A 20,369-nucleotide genomic window follows, 5' to 3' on the forward strand; every position below is an offset into this window, starting at 1 on the left:
CACGTTCACGCCACAATCGTCCAAAGCTATGAGCCACTCCAAATGCATACTGACTATCAGTATACACATTCACTCGTTTCCCTTTCGCCAACACACATGCTCTCGTAAGTGCAATTAATTCCGCCGCTTGCGCGGAATTGTGTGGGATACGTGCAGCTTCGACAACTGTATGTAAAGTCGTCACAGCATATTCTGCAGTGGTATCGCCATTTGGTAATTTAAAACACGAGCCGTCAACCCACAAACCATCATTACAATCAGGAAGAGGAGTATCTCTTAAATCTATCCTCCCTTTCGTTTCTTCTTCTGTTCTCAAGAAACAATCGTGTTGCTCTTCGCTATCATCGTCTGTCTCAAGCGAAATAGGCAACAATGTAGCTGGATTTAGGGTATTGCACCTCTTGATGTGCACATGGCTTGCTAACAACGTAAGCTCATACCCTGATATCCGAGCACTAGTCAAGTGCTGTGTCTTCGTCCGATTCTACAAGGTATCCACTGCATGTGGAACCATAACCACTAGCGTATTGTCCATAACTAAACCAGCAGATTGTCGAATCGAAACAGCCGCTGCTGCAGTTGCTCTTAAGCAACTCGGCAACGCTCTAGCTACAGGATCTAATGTTGACGAAAAGTACGCACATGGGCGTTGCTTCCCGCCAAATTGTTGAGTCAAAACCGATGATGCACATCCCTCTCTCTCATGGACATACAATGTGAAAGGCTTGTTGTAGTCGAGAGTACCCAACACAGGAGCCGAACACAACGCGTTTCATAGTTCAGAAAAAGTCTTTTGGCATTCCTCAGTCCAAGGAATCAGATTTGGAGTATCCTTAACCGTAAGCGCTATCAAAGGTTTCGCTAAAAGGGAAAAATTTGGGATCCACTGTCTGCAGTACGACGTAATACCCAAAAACGCACGTACTTCTCTCTGTGTCGTCGGGACACTCATTCTCGCAATAGTTTGGATTCTTTCTGGGGTCAGTTTCCTTCCCTCCTTCGATAAGAGGTGACCTAAATAGGTAAATTCTTGGCGACAGAATTGCAATTTCGAGAGAGAAACTTTATGATGGCATTCAGACAAATGAGACAACAAGGACACAGTGGCATCCTTACATATGTCTTCTGTATCGGCAGCGACCAACAGATCATCAACATACTGGATAAGGGCTGCACCTTCAGGTAAGACCAACAAATCAAGTTGCGTCTTCAAAGCTTGACTATAGATAGACGGACTCTCTCAATAGCCTTGAGGAGCGCGCTTAAAGCAGAAACTTCGTCCTCCTAAAGAGAATCCAAAAATATCTCTACTCTCTATGGCAATCGGGACGCTGAAGAAAGCATTCTTCTAGTCAATCACCGAAAACCAGGTAGCAGAAGCTGGAATCAATGTCAATAATGCAGTAATGTCGGGTACAAAAGTGAATTGTGGAACAACAATTTTGTTCACTTCACGAAGATCGATAACAAACCTATATACAGAAGGCTGTGAAGAATCAGTTCTCTTCAAGACAGGCAAAACCGGACTATAACACACATTACCTCGAGTCTCTTCGATAACACCCTTGTCAATCAGATCATAAATGATCGCCAAAAGTGCTCGTTCACCATCACTTGAAATACGATATTGCGGAATGCGTGGTAACTGAGCATTCACTTTCAACGTCACAACATACGGAGGAATGTCTAACAGGCCCACATCATTTGGACCCGTAGCCCATAACGAATCTGGTAGCGAAGACAATTCAGGTGGAAGACAATCTTTCGAAACATATATCGGAGAAATCACATTCTCACCCAAAGTAAGATGTACTCCTGACGGAGAACAGTACAAAGTCGCATACAATCTCTTCAACAGGTCAAGGCCTAGCAAGTTCTCATTACAACATGTAGTCAAAAGAAGGGGTGCTTCAAACCTACGAGGACCAACAGAAAGAGGCAATGGAACGGAAATCGGATTCATAACGGGGGCGCCAGAAAAACCTATAGAAACATTATTAAAGCCAGACAAAGGTGCGCCAGGGAGTTTAGAATGCATAATAGAACTCTTCGTAGCACCAGTGTCTAGCAGAAAAGGCTCTGACACACCTGATGCAATCACTTCAACGTAGGGTCCACTCTGATCTACCAGAACTGAAGCAACTCCCTCTCTTTGTCCATGGCTGTCCTAACAATCATTACCTTGCTCTTCGTCGCCTTCAGCATAGTAATCATCTACGTAGTACTGTGTAGACCTACCAGACAAATTCTGCTGTTGATCGAATCTGTTCATTGAATTCTGCGGAGGCAAAGGGCGCGCGTTTTGTCCGCGACCTCTACCTCTAGGCGCTTGTTGAGCACCTCTACCTCTAACACCAGGAGCACTATTAGCACGTTGCAACAAAACCGGACAACTATTCTTATAATGACCCTCTTCTCTACAATACGCACACTGATTAGGACCATACTGAATACGCTGTTGTTGAGGAGTCTCGTTTCTTTGCGAGTTCCTCGAATACTGTGGTGATTGCTGATAATCACGCTGATTATTAACACAAGGTGGATAAGCTCGTTGTAAAAGAACCGTAGTCTTCAATTCCTTAGTCTTCTTATCCGCTCTCTCTAACTCATCCTTACGCCTATTCTCGTAGTATTGAGCCGTAGCAAGAATTTGCGCCGAAGTAGAAACAGGCCAAGCACTCTCGGAATCCTTCAACTTAGTGCACAACTCGGGAAGAAGATTGTGCACAAATTTATCAACAAATAATCTCTGGCCACCTTCAGTAGCCATATCTTGAACACTATGATCAACAAAAGTTTCCTCGAAACGCGAGAAAAAGTCCGAAACAGACTCGTCTTTCTTCTGCTTACAAGCGGACAATTTGTCCCAATTAACACGGACTTCAGGCATTAAAGTCTTCATGAAAGTGATAATTCTACCAGGAAGTGCGGCAATAACATCTTCAGGCTTAGCACCTCCAACTTGTCTATCGTTTGCTGCAACAAGATTCACCCACAAAGCACCCAATTCATTGTCATGATCTGTATGTCGAATAACATTCCAGATGGACTGTGGGACAACATTCCCAAACAATATATCTATATCCGCCAAATTCATGACGCAGGAACTCACAGTTTGCATAAGTTCTTTATAATATCCAGCAGGATTCTTTCGCGGATCTGGTAAAGTCTGCTTAAGCGCTAGAACTTCTGCACGCTTCCATGGAATATGAACCCACACTCACTGAAAATGCGCTAAAACAGGTGGATGAGCATTTGCATCAGCAGGTCTCCATATCGGAGGAACCTCTCGCATCGGATATTGACGCGCATGTCTCCTAACTGATGAATCTGGCTCAAACAGTCGTTCAGTAGGGACATCGCTTCGCAGCGACAATAACGTCGACACCGCTTTCTCGATGTCGTGTAGACTCGCAATCGTCCCTTTAGCAAACTCTGAACGCAATCGAGACAATTCTACGGGAACTCTACCCACTTCGTCCATCCATTGTTCATGGAGGAACGCACACATAAGCTCAAAAACATAACGCTGCTTTGGTGCTTCCCATTGTCGGAAAACATCCATAATGCCTTCTAGATCATACTGGGACCTATACGTCACCCATCTACGTGCCATATGGTCCAAAACCACTCGCTCATCTGTATCAGGCAATTGGCTACGCGACTGTCTACGCTCACTCACAGGAGACATACCCATTTGTCCCAACAAAGGAGTTAGAAAATTAGAAAAGGCAGCAGTCACCCGCTGTCTAGGAGAAGGAACAGTCGGAAAGACAAGAGGAGACGAAACAGTAGTAGTAGTAGGATCCATAGTCGGAACAGGCATAGACGCAGTAGTAGCAGGAAAAGGCAAAGTTGGCAACCCTTGAGAAGGCTGCGCATAAGGAACAACAGCCAACGAAGAAGCTGGCTGTGGAGGAATAACAGGAGGCAAAGCAATAGGTACTTGCGCGGCCACAACCGGTGGTGGTGGTGCCGTAGCATTCTGCGCATAAGGTGGTGGTGAATTTAGCAAATGCGACATCAAAGGGTCTTTCACAAGCTCCTTATCGTCTTTCTGCTCTTTAGCCGGCAAGACTGGGTAGCATCTGTCTACTGCTAACTTCCTCACTCTAAGCATCTGCTCGCTGTTTTTCTCTTCTTCATCATTTCTGTATGCAACGGCAGTTTGCACCATTGACATACCCTTCCTATTCTTCTTTGCTAACTTAATTTCTTTCTGTTTGGCTTCTTTGCACCATATGCGGAAAGAGTCAAACATTGCCGGCCGGGCTTTCTTCTTGAACAACCTCACTTCAAGGTTATCTAGGACTTCTGACTCAAAACTACCATAACGGGGCCACTGTAGGACACCGTCATCATTCGTATATTTTACCCAAATCTCATTGTAGCTAATAGGACCTACTCCATGTTTCACATACAACTCGTATGTAGGAGTTCCGATTGGAGGAACCGGACACGAATCCTCTAACCGGGAATCCCTCAACGTACCACAACTAAACAAATTCCTAAGACTGCTAAAACCAGGCATCTTGCTCACTAGTCTAGCTTCAAACAACAAGGGTAATCTAAAATCGATAAGCTCGTGAATACACGAATCCCTTGGCTTTGGGGCCTGCAGGTACCAAATCAAAGCTGTCCACTAAAGGATACAAAACAAACTAAGAACTAGGAGACGCTCCCTTTATACTTAACTGAGTTGTCGATGGCGTCACCAGAAGACCCGTCAATCGTCTCGCTCTACAAACGTCTAAGGCTCCAAAACAGGGCGACAGTCAGGGCAGCAGTCCTTCGTAGCCGCCGGGACGCGGGAAACCTCGCAGCAAAGACCTTCGGAACCACGTCGACATACAGGGGTTGCTGAAGTGGCTGGCCAACCTCTGGAATTTTCTCACGAAGCTCCTCACGAACCTCTGCTTGGACCGGTACCGCTGAAGTCGTCCCACGGGGGCGCCAATTGAGGTACTGGGTTTTCTCAGAACCGATACTACTACAATAACCCAGCGGTGCCAGGGCAACACCCAAAGACCCCGGATTCCCCTGTCTTGGCAAACAGAGACACGGGATACTTCTTGATGACGTCAAAGACCAAAGTTTATTGGTTGCAACCAGGGACAGAGGTCTACGAAGTACACACGGGTAGTTCGACAGAGACTGCACCACATCAACGAACAAAACTCGGTCTTTTATGCTGAAAATTACGCCTCTGGCAACATCACAATTTACATTTGGTGCATACAAAACTGACCAATGGACAAGTAGCATTTCAAAAAGTAACGAATCACGACAGTCAAAGTTAATCCCACTTTCCGTTGTCCAGCCCACCAAAACGATCGCACATATGCTAAGTTTCCTGTTCGATCAGGCCGGACAAACCCATCATAAAACCTTCAACCCAGATTGATGAACATGTCGTAAAGGAAAGGCAGAAACAGATGGAAAGGAGATAGAGGAGTGGGAACGGTGTGCCATAAAGTCAGGGCACGTCCTGCTCTTTGATCTTTTCAGGCCAGCTGCTGAACAAGGAACTGGCTCAGCGGAGTCAGTTCGGCCAGGTCAACCAGAAGTCAACTAAGGCGTACGTGTCAAGGACTCGTTCGGCCACAATCATAGGGCATATGTTAGGGCAACCACACAAGATGGCTGCCACATACAAAATGGAACCCGAGGGTTCAAACTAAATCCTCAAATGTGGAGTGTTCTCCTATATCGATTCATACGAAAACACTCAGACACGTTACACTCGCCATTTGCGGTCCGTAGAGACCAAAATCGTCCATTTCCGACGATCTTTATAAATCGGGTTTCGGAACTATCGAACCCAATTCGGAACCACGGAACCACAGTATGTTGGGAACTACCTGAAAAGAATTATCGCGCTGAAAACTGGATTATCCAGAAGGCAGTGTAAAGGGCCAGGTCTTTACAGAACTTTTGAATTGGAGGTCATTTACCAATGCCGTTTGTAGGGATAGGGTATTCCACAGGGAACAGCCCTAACTAAATACATAACTAAATCTCTTGTATATAACTGAACAGTTGATAGACCCAGTTTGGATTACATGATGCTTTTGGTCTGGGTACTGGACAAACTGTTTCACAAGGATGAATTACCCTGAAGCGACCTATGCACGAGTCAAAGTGTTTCTGGTATAACTATATTTTAGGTATAGTTACAGTATAGTCACAGTATTAAACTGCCTACATCCACCTGGGGCTGACGGTCAGTTACCTGCAAATAAATCAAACAATGCTAATAATTAAAAATAAGCATACCTCCAGACTTGCACCACCCAAGAAGCTAGTGACATTCTCCACCCTCATAACTTTCAAAAATTAAGATGGTCCATAATCAGCATATCCACCATTGCCACAGTTCAACTTATCCAGAAATGGCGTTGCTGACTTAACCTGGAAAAACACCTGCTTCTTCTCGCTTGCCTCAAAGTTGCGATTTATATTCCTTGCCAAAGTGGATGGATGCAGGTGGGGAAAAGAGCAGAGCAGTCTTTAGTCCCCCATGTGCACCTGATGGCCTTACTAAGTTTTTCATTTCTCCAGACCACCTTATTCACTACCAACAGTTCAGTGTCACCAGGGCCATTCTGTCTCCACAGATCAGGTGTAAGCTGGAAAGCCCACTGCACCCTTGCAGGCACATTCTTAGATATGCCTCCCAGCAATTCAGCCAACATAGGTCTTGGTTTGGCACACAATACCTGCGGCAACACCTCCACCCGATTGGCGGAGATTCGCAGGTGAGTACCTGTTCTTAGATTGTCAAGCATTTCCAGGCTTGTCAAGTTCTGTCATTTCAGCCATTCCTTCTTCACCACCATGATAGCTACTAAGTAGGACAGTGGGCAGTCACTTCAAGGCAAAAGGAAGGCCCACAAGCTGGACAGCATTTCAGAGCAGGTTGTTCAAAATGGGCCTTTCCACCCCATTGTTCAATGCTGGCATGCACGAGATGCCTCAGGAAAACTACACCTACAGACCACGCACGCAACCTGGGCTTCATCCTGGACTCCTCCCTCTCCATGACCAGACAAGTCAACGCCGTCTCCTCGTCGTGCTTCAACATCCTGCGCATGCTACGTAAGATCTTCCGGTGGATCCCCACCGAGACCAGGAAGACGGTCACCCAGGCCCTCGTCACCAGCCGTCTGGACTACGGCAACTCCCTCTACGCCGGAACCACCGCCAAACTCCAGATGAGACTCCAGCGGATCCAGAACGCCTCAGCACGACTCATCCTGGACATCCCCTGTCGCAGCAACATCTACGGACACCTGAGAGACCTGCACTGGCTCCCGGTCAACAAGAGAATCACCTTCCGACTCCTCACCCATGCACACAAAGCCCTACACAACCAAGGCCCAGGATACCTCAACAGCCGCCTCAACTTCTACGCTCCCAAACGCCAGCTTCGATCGACCGGCCACGCCCTCGCCGCCGTCCCCCGCATCCGAAGAGCCACCACAGGGGGACGGTCCTTCTCCTACCTCGCCGCCAAGACATGGAACTCCCTCCCGACCCACCTCCGCCTGACCCAGGACCACCTCGCCTTCAGGAAGCAACTCAAGACCTGGCTGTTCGACCAGTAGCGGACCCCCTCCCCTAGCGCCTTGAGACCCTCTGGGTGAGTAGTGCGCTATATAAATGATTTGATTGATTGATTGATTGACCTCCTCAGCTCATCCTCATGAACATTCCTTTCTTCCTCCCTCCTGGTCCCAGGTGTATCTACCAACACTTTTCCAGCTGCGCTGTGTCTTATACCATGTAGAACAGCCTAATTGAGATCAGCAATATCAACAAACTGACATTATACAACCATGCAATCCACATATCACAAGGCTAGGTGCTGTCAACAGCCCCCACAAGTGCCACGCCACTTTAGTTCACTAGGGGTTCTGCTTATGTACTCGCTGTGCAGTACAGAAGTCAGCAGCTTATAACGACTGGTCACACAGACAGGCAGAAGGATGGGGATGCAGTACAGAGCACCAAACATCTGCAGCCATGTTGGATCCAAGCCAGGCCCATCGCTTTCTTGACTTGGAGCATGTTGTTTCAAGTAAAACAGCAGGCAAGTATCACAGTTTGAACTCTTTGAAGTTCTGAGATTGATATGTTGGCGACAACAGTATATGTACTGTTGCAAAAATCCAGTAGGGACATGACCAAATTCAACATTAAGATTAATAAAAAGAGTAGTGGGGAAACGGCATTCCTCTGTTAGCAGACACAGATGGTGGTAAGTTCTTTTAGAAAAACAACTGCGTACTTTAATCACAGAGATATGTGAGGGGCCTGTTATTCTAGCTAAGGTGAAGTGAAGGGAGCTGGATTAACAGGTCCCAGGAGCAGAATTTCAATGATTTCACAATTTAGACAGAGACAAATTTTCTACATCTTGAGATAAACATGAAGAAGGCAACGAGACAACAATGTGGTAGCTGACAGGCTTGTCTCCAAGTATGAGAAGGAATTGCTTGTAACACCCAATCTTCTAGGAGCTAAGATGGTAACTGTTAGAACTGGCATCTTTTGGTGTGGTTCCCCTGTCTTTTTGCTCCTGATCTCTTTTTGATTGTGTGCTGGACTTCATTTTTGCTGGTGTTTGGACACTTGGCACTTTACCACTGCTGACCGGCAGTAAAGTGCATGTGCTCTGTGTCAAAAATGTAATGGCATTTGGTTTCTCCATGATTGGCATACTTGATTTACTATTAAGTCCCTCGTACCGTGCACTACACGTGCCCAGTGCTACTTATGGGCCTGTAGCAGTGACTGTGCCACCCATATGAGTAGCCCTCCAAGTGTGTCTTAGCCCTACCCTTGAAGAGCCTGTGTGTGCAGTAGGTTTCAGCCACATTATAATTAGAAATTAGCATTTAAAAAACCTTAGAAATTCACTGAAAAAAACATAGGTTTCAGCCAAGTTATAGTTAGGAATTGGCATTTAAAATTCCCCGCTATAGTTAGTTTAGCTAACTATAACTTGCGCGCCCGCAATGCACTACTGATGACTTCTCATATTACATCACTCATGACATGGTCAGTGACATAACTCATGACATCACTGATGACTTCATCCAGTGAATGTGTGTCTTTCTGAAAAATAAATATTTTTTATATATGTATATCTAAAGGTCGATGGAAGAATAAATGGGTAAATAAGTGTCTAAATGGATGTTTGTTTTGTAAAATTGATTGTATAACTGACTTATTAAGTGTATCTTAGTGAATACATGTATTAAAGAGCAATGTTTAAATATTTAAATATCTGTATCAGTGTCTCACTTTGTGTATAAGTGGCTGCATGGGTTGGTGAGTAGCTACATGAGTGTGTATATGGGTTATTAGTTTGTTTTTTGAGTGTCAGCATGAGTGTCTGTATGGTTCGGTGGGGGATATTACTTAGCGTGTAGATGCATGAATGAGTGACTCACTGTTTGTATGTGGTTTGAAGACAGCATGTGTGCAGGACTGTATGGGTGGATGAGTGTGTGTATGGGTGTGTTAGTGAGTGAATGACTGTCTCAATAGTGTTTTTATGAGTAAGTACATATGTTTTAAACTAGTATATGTAAGTATTGATGTATATAAGTGAGTATAGGTGAGAGTGAGAGATTGAAAGAGTTCCTGTATAAATAAGTATGTGTTTCTATAAGTGATTGAGAGTAAGTATGTGTACGTTTCTGTAGAAGTAAGTGTAGTGGTGTGTGTATAGCTGTATATGCAAGTAAATGGATGTTTATTTGCATGCGTGTGTATGTGTGTGAGTAACTCTATGGATGAGTATCGGTGTGTAACAGGATGTATAGGTGTATGAGTACATATGATGAGTGAGTACATGTATAAGTGACTATATAGAACTGTTGGTGAATGAGTGGTTGTGTATGTAGATTTTGGAATTACTGAATAGGTTGTTGTAACTGGTATTGGTATCTCCATTGTTTTGAAAATTGTAGTTTCTATTTTTGAATGTGTGTATCAAAGGTGATATTACGCTGAGAGGAGGTCTGCCACTCTTTCACAAGGATGATGTCATCAGTGATGTCATTTGAGATGTCATCAGTGATGTCATGAGTGATGTCACTGACCATGTCATGAGTGATGTAATATGTGAAGTCATCAGCAGTGCATTGCGGGCATGCGAATTATAGTTAGCTGAATTAACTAAAACGGGGGAATTTCAATGGTTTTGTATGAGTGAAATGTCCAGCTAACTATAACATGTGTGAAACCTATGGTTTTTTCTGTGAATTTCTAAGGTTTTTTAAATGCTAATTCCTAACTATAACGTGGCTGAAGCCTATGTTTTTTCAGTGAATTTCTAAGGTTTTTTAAATGCTAATTTCTAACTATAACGTGGCTGAAACCTATGGTTTTTTTCAGTGAATTTCAAAGGTTTTGTAAATGATAACTTTTAAATGTATTAATTGTTATTTTTTTTATACTGATTTACTATATTGTTTTAAAGTATTTATTTTTAGATATTTTATTTTTTGATTTACATGACATATTTTTAATATAAATTGAAAAAATGTTTTAAAAAATATCGAAATTGTAATATGTTTTATATTATTTTATATTTTATAATTTATATATATTTTATATAGCAGGCAATGATATCCTATGGAAGGAAATTCAAGTTACTGTAAGTATGGTTAGAATTACTTTTCAGGATTAGTAGTGGGCTGAAAGATGCAGCACTGAGGTCTCTCCTGATACCAGGTGAGGAAATCGGAATTCGTAGTTGGGCTGATTTTAGAGGAATTTTTTAAAGTTCCAAAACTCCACACCTAATCAATCAATCAATCAATCATAACATTTGTATAGTGCGCTACTCACCCGGAAGGGTCTCAAGGCGCTGGGGGAGAGGTGTCTGTTACTGCTCGAAAAGCCAGGTCTTAAGTTGCTTCCTGAAGGAGAGATGGTCCTGGGTCAGCCGAAGGTGGATGGGGAGGGAGTTCCAAGTCTTGGCTGCCAGGTAGGAGAAGGTTCTTCCTCCAGCGGTGGCTCTGCGGATGCGTGGTACGGCGGCGAGGGCGGTCGATCATAGCTGGCGGGTGGGCATGTAGAAGGTCAGGCAGTTGTTGAGGTACTTAGGGCCCAGGTTGTGGAGAGCCTTGTGTGCATGGGTGAGGAGTCTGAACGTGATCCTCTTGCTGATGGGGAGCCAGTGCAGGTCTCTCAGGTGGCCGGAGATGTGGCTGTGTCGGGGGACGTCCAGGACGAGTCGTGCGGAGGTGTTCTGGATGCGTTGGAGTGGAGAAGTATGGCTCAAGTGGAGAAGTATGGCTCAATGATTAGAGCAGGCAGACCTCAATGCAGAGCTCTGGCCAGGGACCAGGGTTCGATTCCTGCCCCGGCAGGTCTCGGGCTCATTAATTCCCCTGACCAGATATTCTCGACTCGGTGCCTATTCTGATCATGGGTCCCACGCTGCAACTCTGGGCAATAGCTTGCTTAGTCTCCACAACGGCCCCCACAACACGAGGGATGCCTGGTCTGCACCATGGGGGTGCCCAGAAGTGGACACTTCACAGGGAAAGCCAGGAAGGGTTCCCTTTTGGTATTCGTACAAGCGCCGGGAAACCCACTGCGGGTAGCTGTGCGCTATACAAGTACAAAAACATTTACATTTACATTTTCTGAAGTTTGGCCATGGTCCCGGCGTAGAGGGCGTTTCCGTAGTCCAGTCGGCTGGTGACGAGTGCCTGGGTGACCGTCTTCCTGGTTTCGGTGGGGATCCATCGGTAGATCTTTCGGAGCATGCGCAGGGTGTTGAAGCACGATGATGAGACGGCGTTGACTTGTCTGGACATCAAGAGGGAGGAGTCCAGGATGAAGCCCAGGTTACGTGCGTGGTCCGTTGGCTTGGGAGTGGTGCCCAGGGTAGGGAGCCACTAGGAGTCGTCCCAGGCGGAGGGCGATGATACCAGGATGAGGACTTCCGTCTTGTCTGAGTTCAGTTTCAGGCGGCTGTTCTTCATCCACTCGGCGACGTCTTTCATCCCTTCGTGTAGGCTGGTTCTGGCAGTGGCGGGGTCGTTGGTGAGGGAGAGGATCAGCTGAGTGTCGCCGGCATAGAAGATGATGTTGAGGTTGTGTTGGCGTGCGATGGCTGCGAGGGGGCTCATGTAGACGTTGAAGAGGGTGGGGCTGAGTGATGATCCTTGTGGTACGCCGCAGATGACTTCGGTGGCCTCGGATCTGAACGGGGGAGGCGGACTCTCTGGGTTCTTCCAGTGCCTTCTCTTGCATTCCGATGTTGCTGAGGCGCTGCACTAGGGTGCGGTGGCAGACAGTGTCGAACGTTGCGGAGACGTCCAGGAGGATGAGGGCAGCTGTTTCCCCGTTGTCGAGCAGGGATCTGATGTCGTCAGTGGCTGCGATGAGGGCGGTCTCGGTGCTGTGGTTGGCTCCTAAATCGGACTGCGAGTGGTCGAGGGATCCGTTCGTCTCGAGGAAGGCGGCAAGCTGTCTGTGGACGGTCTTCTCAATGACTTTGGCAGGAAAAGGGAGGAGCGAGATGGGGCGGAAGTTCTTGAGGTCGGTGGGGTCCGCTGTTGGTTTCTTCAGGAGGGCGCTGAGCTCGGCGTGCTTCCAGCTCTCCGGGAAGGTGGCGGTGTTGAAGGAGTTATTGATGATGTCCCAGAGTTGGGGTGCGATGTTGGAGTCGGCCTTGTTGAAGACGTGGTGGGGGCAGAGGTCGGTTGGGGATCCGGAGTGGATGGTGTTCATCTTGCGGGTGGTGTCTTCGGTGCTGACCGGGGTCCAGGCGCAGAGTGTGGTGGTGGGGGGCGTTGGTTTGGTGGTTGGGTGCTTGGTAGGTGCACCGAAGCTGTTGTGTATTTTGGCGATCTTGCGGTGGAAGAACGAGGCGAGAGAGTCACAGAGGTCTTGCGAGGGAGTGATGTCATTGTTTCCGGCGCTGGGGTTGGAGAGCTCTTTGACGATGCTGAAGAGTTCCTTGCTGTTGTGGGCGTTGTTGTCCAGTTGTTCTTTGAATGCTGTCTTCTTGGTGGTGCGGATCAGATGGTGGTGTTTGCGGGTGGCATGCTTGAGGGCAGTCATGTTGTCTGTGGTCTGGTCGTTGCGCCAGGCTTTCTCAAGGGTGCGGCAGTTCTTCTTGGAGTTCTTAAGTTTGTCGGTGAACCAAGAGGTTTTCTTGCTGCCGGGTCTGCTGAGAGGGGTCTTCAGTGGCACGAGGTCGTCTGCTCAGTTGGTGAGCCACTGTGTGAGGTTGCTGGCTGCTTCGTTGGGTCCGTTGCGCTGGCGGGAGGGTTCTGGCTGAGGGAGGTGGTGAGCTGGTCGGCGGTGATCTTGTTCCAGTTCCTGTGAGGAACCTGTTGCGGGTGGTGGTGGGTCATGGTTTTTCTGAAGATGAAGTGGACGCAGCTGTGGTCAGTCCAATGAAGTCCGGTGGAGTGGCTGAAGGAGATGTACTTGCTGGAGGAGAAGACTGGGTCCAGCGTGTGGCCGGCGTAGTGGGTGGGGGTGTTCACCGGTTGCTTGAGTCCGAGGTTGGTGAGGTTGTCCAGCAGGGTGGTGGTGTTGCTGTCCTTGTTGTTCTCCAGGTGGAAGTTGAGGTCCCCTAGGAGGATATAGTCAGCGGAGGGGAGGGCGTGCGGGCTGATGAAGTCTGCGATGTCTTCGCTGAATTGTGTGCGTGGTCCCGGGGGTCTGTAGATGAGGGTTCCTCTGAGTGTGGTCTGGGGGTCAGTGTGTACCTTGTAGTGGAGGTGTTCGGCGGGGTTGAAGGTGTCGTCGCAGTCGGTAGTGATGCGGATGGTGTTCTTGTGTGCGATGGCGATTAAGCATGGGCGGAAAATCCGTTCCGCTCACGGATTTTGCGGATTTTCAGTAAATTCGCAATCCGCAAACTCTTGCGAATTTACCGAAAATCCGCGAATTCGCACGCAGCGGATTTTTTTTCTTGGTGATACAATATTGCAGCGTGCGGCGTTCACTTACCGTCATTCAGCGTTTGCCGAGTTGTTTTTCTCGATATTTTGCGAGTGCTGCGCCATTTTGGATCTTGCTGCGGGATCCCGCTGGAGTTTGGCGACGCATCGCGAGAGTTCGCAATTGCGAACATGTAGGTGCGGCGGGCAGCAACAATCTCGCACTCGCAAAATTTAAAAATTTGCATTCCTGCACAAGAAATCCACTAGCAAGCAGTATAGACCTTCTGAAAATTATGATTTTTATCAGAATAGCTCCTCAGGTTGACATTTGCCTGCACTTTTTTGGATTTGAGGCCTTTTGACTTTCTTTGGATCACTTTTGGATTAGAAATCAACTTTCACAAGTAAGTTTGTTTGGGGCATTACAGTTGCTGTTCTGCAGAAAAACGAGTTTTGCAAAACTGAAAGCACTCAGCAGGTGCAAAAGTTCAAACTCATCATTAGTAACCATTCCCTGTAGTGCTTCCTGACTGGGGCCCCTCCAGAGTTCAGTTGCTAGTTGCAACAATTCTATGACCCTGCTCTGACCCTCACAGCAGGCTCATAGAATAGCTACAAGTAGGCCACAAAGGTCCTGGAAAAAAAATTGCACTGCAACAGAAAGCAAATTACAGATAAGGAAGCAGGTGCCAGACTGGAATTTTAAAACAGTGACACATTAATAAATCAACCCCAAATTAATTCATGTCAGTTGAAGCATGGCAGGTGTGCTTGCTTTTCCCCCCATAATCTACAGTGATGAACCAGAGGGTGGCAGTGAATCCAGTGATGTACCAGAGGGTGGCATGGGTGAAACAGAGGGTGGCAGTGGTGAAACAGAGGGTGCTGTGAACCTGTGATGATGAACCAGACGTAGAAACAACATAGTCGCGACCGTTGCGAGACGACAAGTAAGTTCGAAATTGCGAACTGGTACAAAACCCTCGCGAACTGGCAGAAACCCTTGCGAACACAAAAAAAAGAAATCCGCAAATTCGTGAGAATTCGCGGATTTTGCGGATTGCGAGTTCGCAAATACGCAAATTCGCGAACGCCAGATTCGTAAAATTCACCCATGCTTAATGGCGATGCCTCCTCCAGTCTGGTTGACGCGGTCCCTCCAGGTGATCTTGTATCCGTCCGGGATGGCGATGGCGTTGTCGGGCGCTGAGGAGGCGTTCATCCAGGTTTCTGTAAGGAAGGCGACGTCTGGTGATGTTGTGTTGAGCAGGTTCCAGAGTTCGACGGCGTGCCTGTGGACGGAGCGGGTGTTGAGCAGGATGCACTTGAGGTGGTTGCTGCTGGTGCTCGGCTTGGCGGGTGCGGTGCAGGTCCGGAGGCAGGTGAACTTGCAGGCTTGGCAGGTGAAGGGTCCGTGGGTGCGTTTCGGGGTGGCTCAGTAGCAGGCGGGCTTCCGATCGGGTTTGAGTGCGTTGAGGATGGCGGCGTCGTAGGTCCGTCGTGTGGGCTGGCATCCGCGGGGGCCAGGGGTCCTGGCTCTGGGCGCGGTCCAGGCACCGACGGGCGCAGACGGGCTTGCCTTTGGCGCGCCTTCGGCGCACTATCGTCACGCCCGCTGCGCATACGCGTTGACTCCGCCATGAATGGTGAAGTGGGAGGGAGGAGCAGCTGGGAGGTGGGATCGGGGCGGCGGATGGGGGTACAGAAAGAAAAAGGGGTGGGCCGCAGGGCAGCAGCGGCAGGGACCGGGGGGAGAGGGGAGCGGGAAAAACGGGCGAGGGTGCAGGTACAGAGGACAAGAAACGGGCAGTACAATGAGCACAGAGGCAAGGCAAAATACCAAATACAGGAACAAAATAAAATACTTAGTAGGGGCGGCGACAAAAACACGGGCGGAAACCGCCGAAGGAAAACCAAAAGCTCCGCTGCAGGGCAGCGGCGAACTCGAGGCAGCAGCGGGGAGCCTGGCACACTCACGGGGAGTCGCGCAGTGTGTGGAGCGACCGGCCCTGAAGCAGGGTCAAGGGTCACCGCTCACCACCGCGTTGACTCCGCTATAAATGGCCAAGTGGGAGGGAGGAGCAGCTGGGAGGTGGCAGCGGGGCGGCGAATGGGGGTACAGAAAGAAAAGGGGCGGGCCGCAGGGGAGCCGCGACGGGGAGCGGGGGAGAGGGGAGCAGGAAAAACGGGCAAGGGGGCAGGTACAGAGGACAAGAAACGGGCAGTACAATGAGCACAGAGAAGGCAAAATACCAAATACAGGAACAAAATGCAATACTTAGCAGGGGCGGCGACAAAAACACGGGCGGAAACCGCCGAAGGAAAACTAAAAGCTCAGCTGCAGGGCAGCGGCGAACTCGAGGCAGCAGCGGGGAGCCTGGCACACTCACGGGGAGTCGCGCAGTGTGTGGAGCGACCGGCCCTGAAGCAAGGTCAAGGGAAGAATTTCCAAGTGAAACCAGTCAATTTCAGCCTATGGAAGGAAATTCAAGTTACTGTAAGTATAGTTAGAATTTCAGGTTCAGTGGGCTGAAAGATGCAGCACTGAGGTCTCTCCTGATAAGAGGTGAGTATATCTGAATTCGTAGTTCAGCTGATTTTAGAGGAATATTTATACGTTTCAAAAATAGACACTTAGAAACTTTTCTGGTGAAAACCACACAATAGATTTCTATGGAAGGAAATACAAGTTACTGGTAAGTACGCTTAGATCTACTTTTCAGGGTCCGTACTAGGTACACATCTATTGTGAAAACATGTGAGTAAATCGAAATTCGTAGTTCGGCTGATTTTAGAGGAATATTTTGCTCAATAGTGAAGGAAGGGGGCGGGACCTGAGGTGACATGTGTGCAAACACGCCCTGTGGCGGGTTTTAGTTTGGGGAATTAATTCCTCTTCAATCCTGAGGTCACCTGTGAGCCAACTAGCCCACCAAGTACCTCCAGTATGCGCTAGGGAGCTACGTTGTAGAGAGGTGTTCAGAGGGCATGCCCCCTTTTTACAACATTCTGCAACGCAGCTCCGTGGCGCTTACTGGAGGTACCTGTTGGACTAGTTGGCCCCTAGGGGACCTCTGGATTGAAGAGGAATTAATTCCCTAACTTAAAACGCGCCACAGGGCATGTTTGAACACATCTCACCTCAAGCCCCGCCCCCTACCTTCACCACTGTGCAAACGCGCCTGTAGCACATTCTAAGTTGGGGGATTAAGTCCCTTTGCATACTGGGGGTCCCTGGGGGCCAACTAGCCCACCAGGATCCTCCAGTATGCACCAGGGGACTGCGTTGCAGAGAGGTGTAAAAAGGGGTGTGGCCTCATTGCACCTCTCTGCAACGCAGCCCCCTGGCATGTTTGCAGAGGGGGAACTAATTCCCCTTGCATACTGGGGGTCCCTGGGGGCCAACTAGCCCATCAGGAACCTCCAGTATGCGCCAGGGGGCTGCGTTGCAGAGAGGTGTTCTGAAGTCACGCCCCTTTTTACACCTCTCTGCAACGCAGCCCCCTGGCTAACACTCATTTGAATAACTCAAACTGAATAAAACAAAATAGATTAGTAAATCAATTACAACAACCAAGTGAATCAAAGTAGAAACATTTATTTCAAATATCATAAATAGAAAAAACAAGGGTACAGAAATAGCAGCGAGAAAACACAACGAACATTGACAACAGAAAACAAATAAATCAGATACAAGAAAATATCCTAGTTATCAATGTATGGCTATCCATCTTCATAGAACGGTACAATGATTCTGTCTTTTGCAAAGGATTCAGCACTCGAAGATAAATTCATTTAACAATCCTTAGGGTGAAGAATGGATTGGTCGTCAACGTTGCGGTCTTCGTTGCCTCAAGTCAATGAGACCATCTTCAGGACAAACGTAAATCTTGCGCAATTTCTTGACCCCTTGATAAAAGAATCATGGGATCACTGGGATTCCCAAATGAGATATCTCCAGTGGCAGAGGTATTAAATTGATTAGCCTCTTTGAAGAACCAAGGAAAATGAATTTCTTGTTAAGCACCAATGCGACATCTGTGTCACGGTCTGCTGTACCCTATCTACTATGGTATCAACAGCTTTCGAGCCCTGGACATGGTGATCTCCCTCCCTCCACTTGGCTCCCTTGTTGATATGTGTGAACCCCAGTCTGCCTGGCAAACTGCGCACTGGGGTACTTTGACAAAAACTACGCTTCCAAATTATAAAATAAATATTTAAAAATGAACAAATCATATCATGAGCATTTCTTGACAGTTAACATGTGTATTCCAAAATAGATTCATATTATAGCTTTCAGAAATCACTGTATTGTTTTCAGCAGGATAATTACCTCTGATTGGGGAGATAACTGGAAAAAATTATGTAGCTGTTCAAGGCTGAATGTGCAAAAGACTGTTCGATAGAAAGCTCAAAGCTACTGCAAGAGTGCCTCAAGACTGTTGCTGAGAATAACCTGCACAACAGAGATTTACATCTCTAAGGGAGCAGGAAGCTTGAACGCTCACCCTGGCGGACAGACAGGCAGACATTCCCAAATTAGAGTCGAATCTGACCAGAAAGAAAAATAACTCCAATTTCACAGCTTGCAAACAGCACTATTTACAGCGGAGCACACTTGGGTTTGGCCAAGGGAATGTGACCATTTTTTCATGGTCATACTTTAAAATTGATTTCATGTTGCTTGTGCATTGTACTTGTACTACTAGTGTGGCATCTTGCATTGTGTCTCATGAGACATGGGTTGATTTGTACCAGGCCGAGGCTGATCAGTGGCAGAGAGATATAAAATGATTTCCCCCCTCAAAAGTGTCTTTACAAAGCTCCCATTTGCAACACTTTGGAGAGCTTATTACTGGCGGTGAAAGGTTGCTGTGAGCCTAGTGACTTTGTTTTGTGGTCCAATACTCTAGGGTACCAATAATTATAACATTTTGAAAATGTATCTATACAATGTGTACAGTTTTTATTGTTTTATTCAATTTTTTGGTATGGACTTTTTTCTCTCTACTTCCATCTCATACACCTCTCCCTCTTACAGAGTCCTCACTCTCTGTCCTTGTGCCTCACGCTGCACTTTTCCTCACTCTCTGTCCTTATGCCGTTTGCTGCTCTTCTACTCGCTCTCCTTCCTTGTGCCTCATGCTGCTCTTCTCCTCCTCACTCTCCTTCTCTGAGCCTCACTCTGCTCTTCTCCTCACTCTCCTTCCTTGTTCCTCACTCTGCTCTTCTCCTCTCTCTCCTTTCTTGTGCCTCACTCTGCTAGTTTCCTTGTCTCCTTTCTTGTGCCTCACGCTGCTATTTTCCTCCTCATTCTCCTGTCTTGTGCCTCACACTGTTCTTCTCCTCACTCTCCTTCCTTGTGCCTCATGCTGCTCTTCTCCTCACTCTCCCTCCTTGTGCCTAATGCTGCTCTTCGCTTCCTCACTCTCCTTCCTTGTGCCTCACGCTGCTCTTTATCTTTAAATATGGCGGCTGCACCTCAACATATTTTCACTCAATGCTGCACTCATTTATATACTTGTCTTTCCCTTGGCATCAAGTGTGGAGGCAACAGGCCCGAGCTCCCGCTCAGTCACACGACCAGCGTAACACCATCTCAGCAGCAATTCAGCACCAACACAGCACCTCTTCAGCATCAGCGGAGCACCATTTCAGCATCATCACAGCAACACCTCAGCACACGACCAACTCAGCATCACTCAGTGCCACCTCAGCATCACTCAGCACCACCTCAGTAAAACTCAGCATCACTTGAGCACCACCTCAGCACAGCACTGACTCAGAATCAGCACAGTACCACCTCGTCTTCAGTGCACCACCAGTGCAGCACCACCTCAGCATAAGCGCGGTACCACCTCAACATCAGTGCAGCCCCACCTCAACATCAGCACAGTACCATCTCAGCAACATCACCTCCTCCGCACCGCCAGTTCAGCCTCACCTCAGCACCAGTGCAGTCCCACATAAACAGCAATTCAGCACTAACCTAGCACTACTTCAGCTGCAGTGCAGCACCACCTCAGCATCAACACAGCATCACCTCAGCGCAGCACCAACTCAGCATCACTCCACAACACCTGAGCCCCAGCTCAGCACCACCTAAGCACCAGTGCAGCACCACCTCCTCTGCATTACTTTGCACCACCTCAGCATCACTCAGCACCACCTCAGTCTGCCCTCGGAATCTAGCATCTGTTGAATCTGGTCTAGTGTCGGTCCGCTGCTCGTGCTGTAATTCAGGTACTATTTCCCACCCTCCACTCTCGTGTTGTTTTCTTGGTTATATCTAAGGTAACAAAAATGCTATTACACTTTTTTTTATTATAACTGCTCAACATGTTGCACAGCAGCCACAATGCTCTACAACATAGCTTAAAGACATTGGCAAAGCCAATCGCTCTTGCTAAACACTTATAAGGTCCCAAAGGCGAGACCTAT

Source organism: Lissotriton vulgaris, chromosome 3_1, assembly GCF_964263255.1.
Source record: "Lissotriton vulgaris chromosome 3_1, aLisVul1.2, whole genome shotgun sequence".
NCBI lineage: Eukaryota > Metazoa > Chordata > Amphibia > Caudata > Salamandridae > Lissotriton > Lissotriton vulgaris.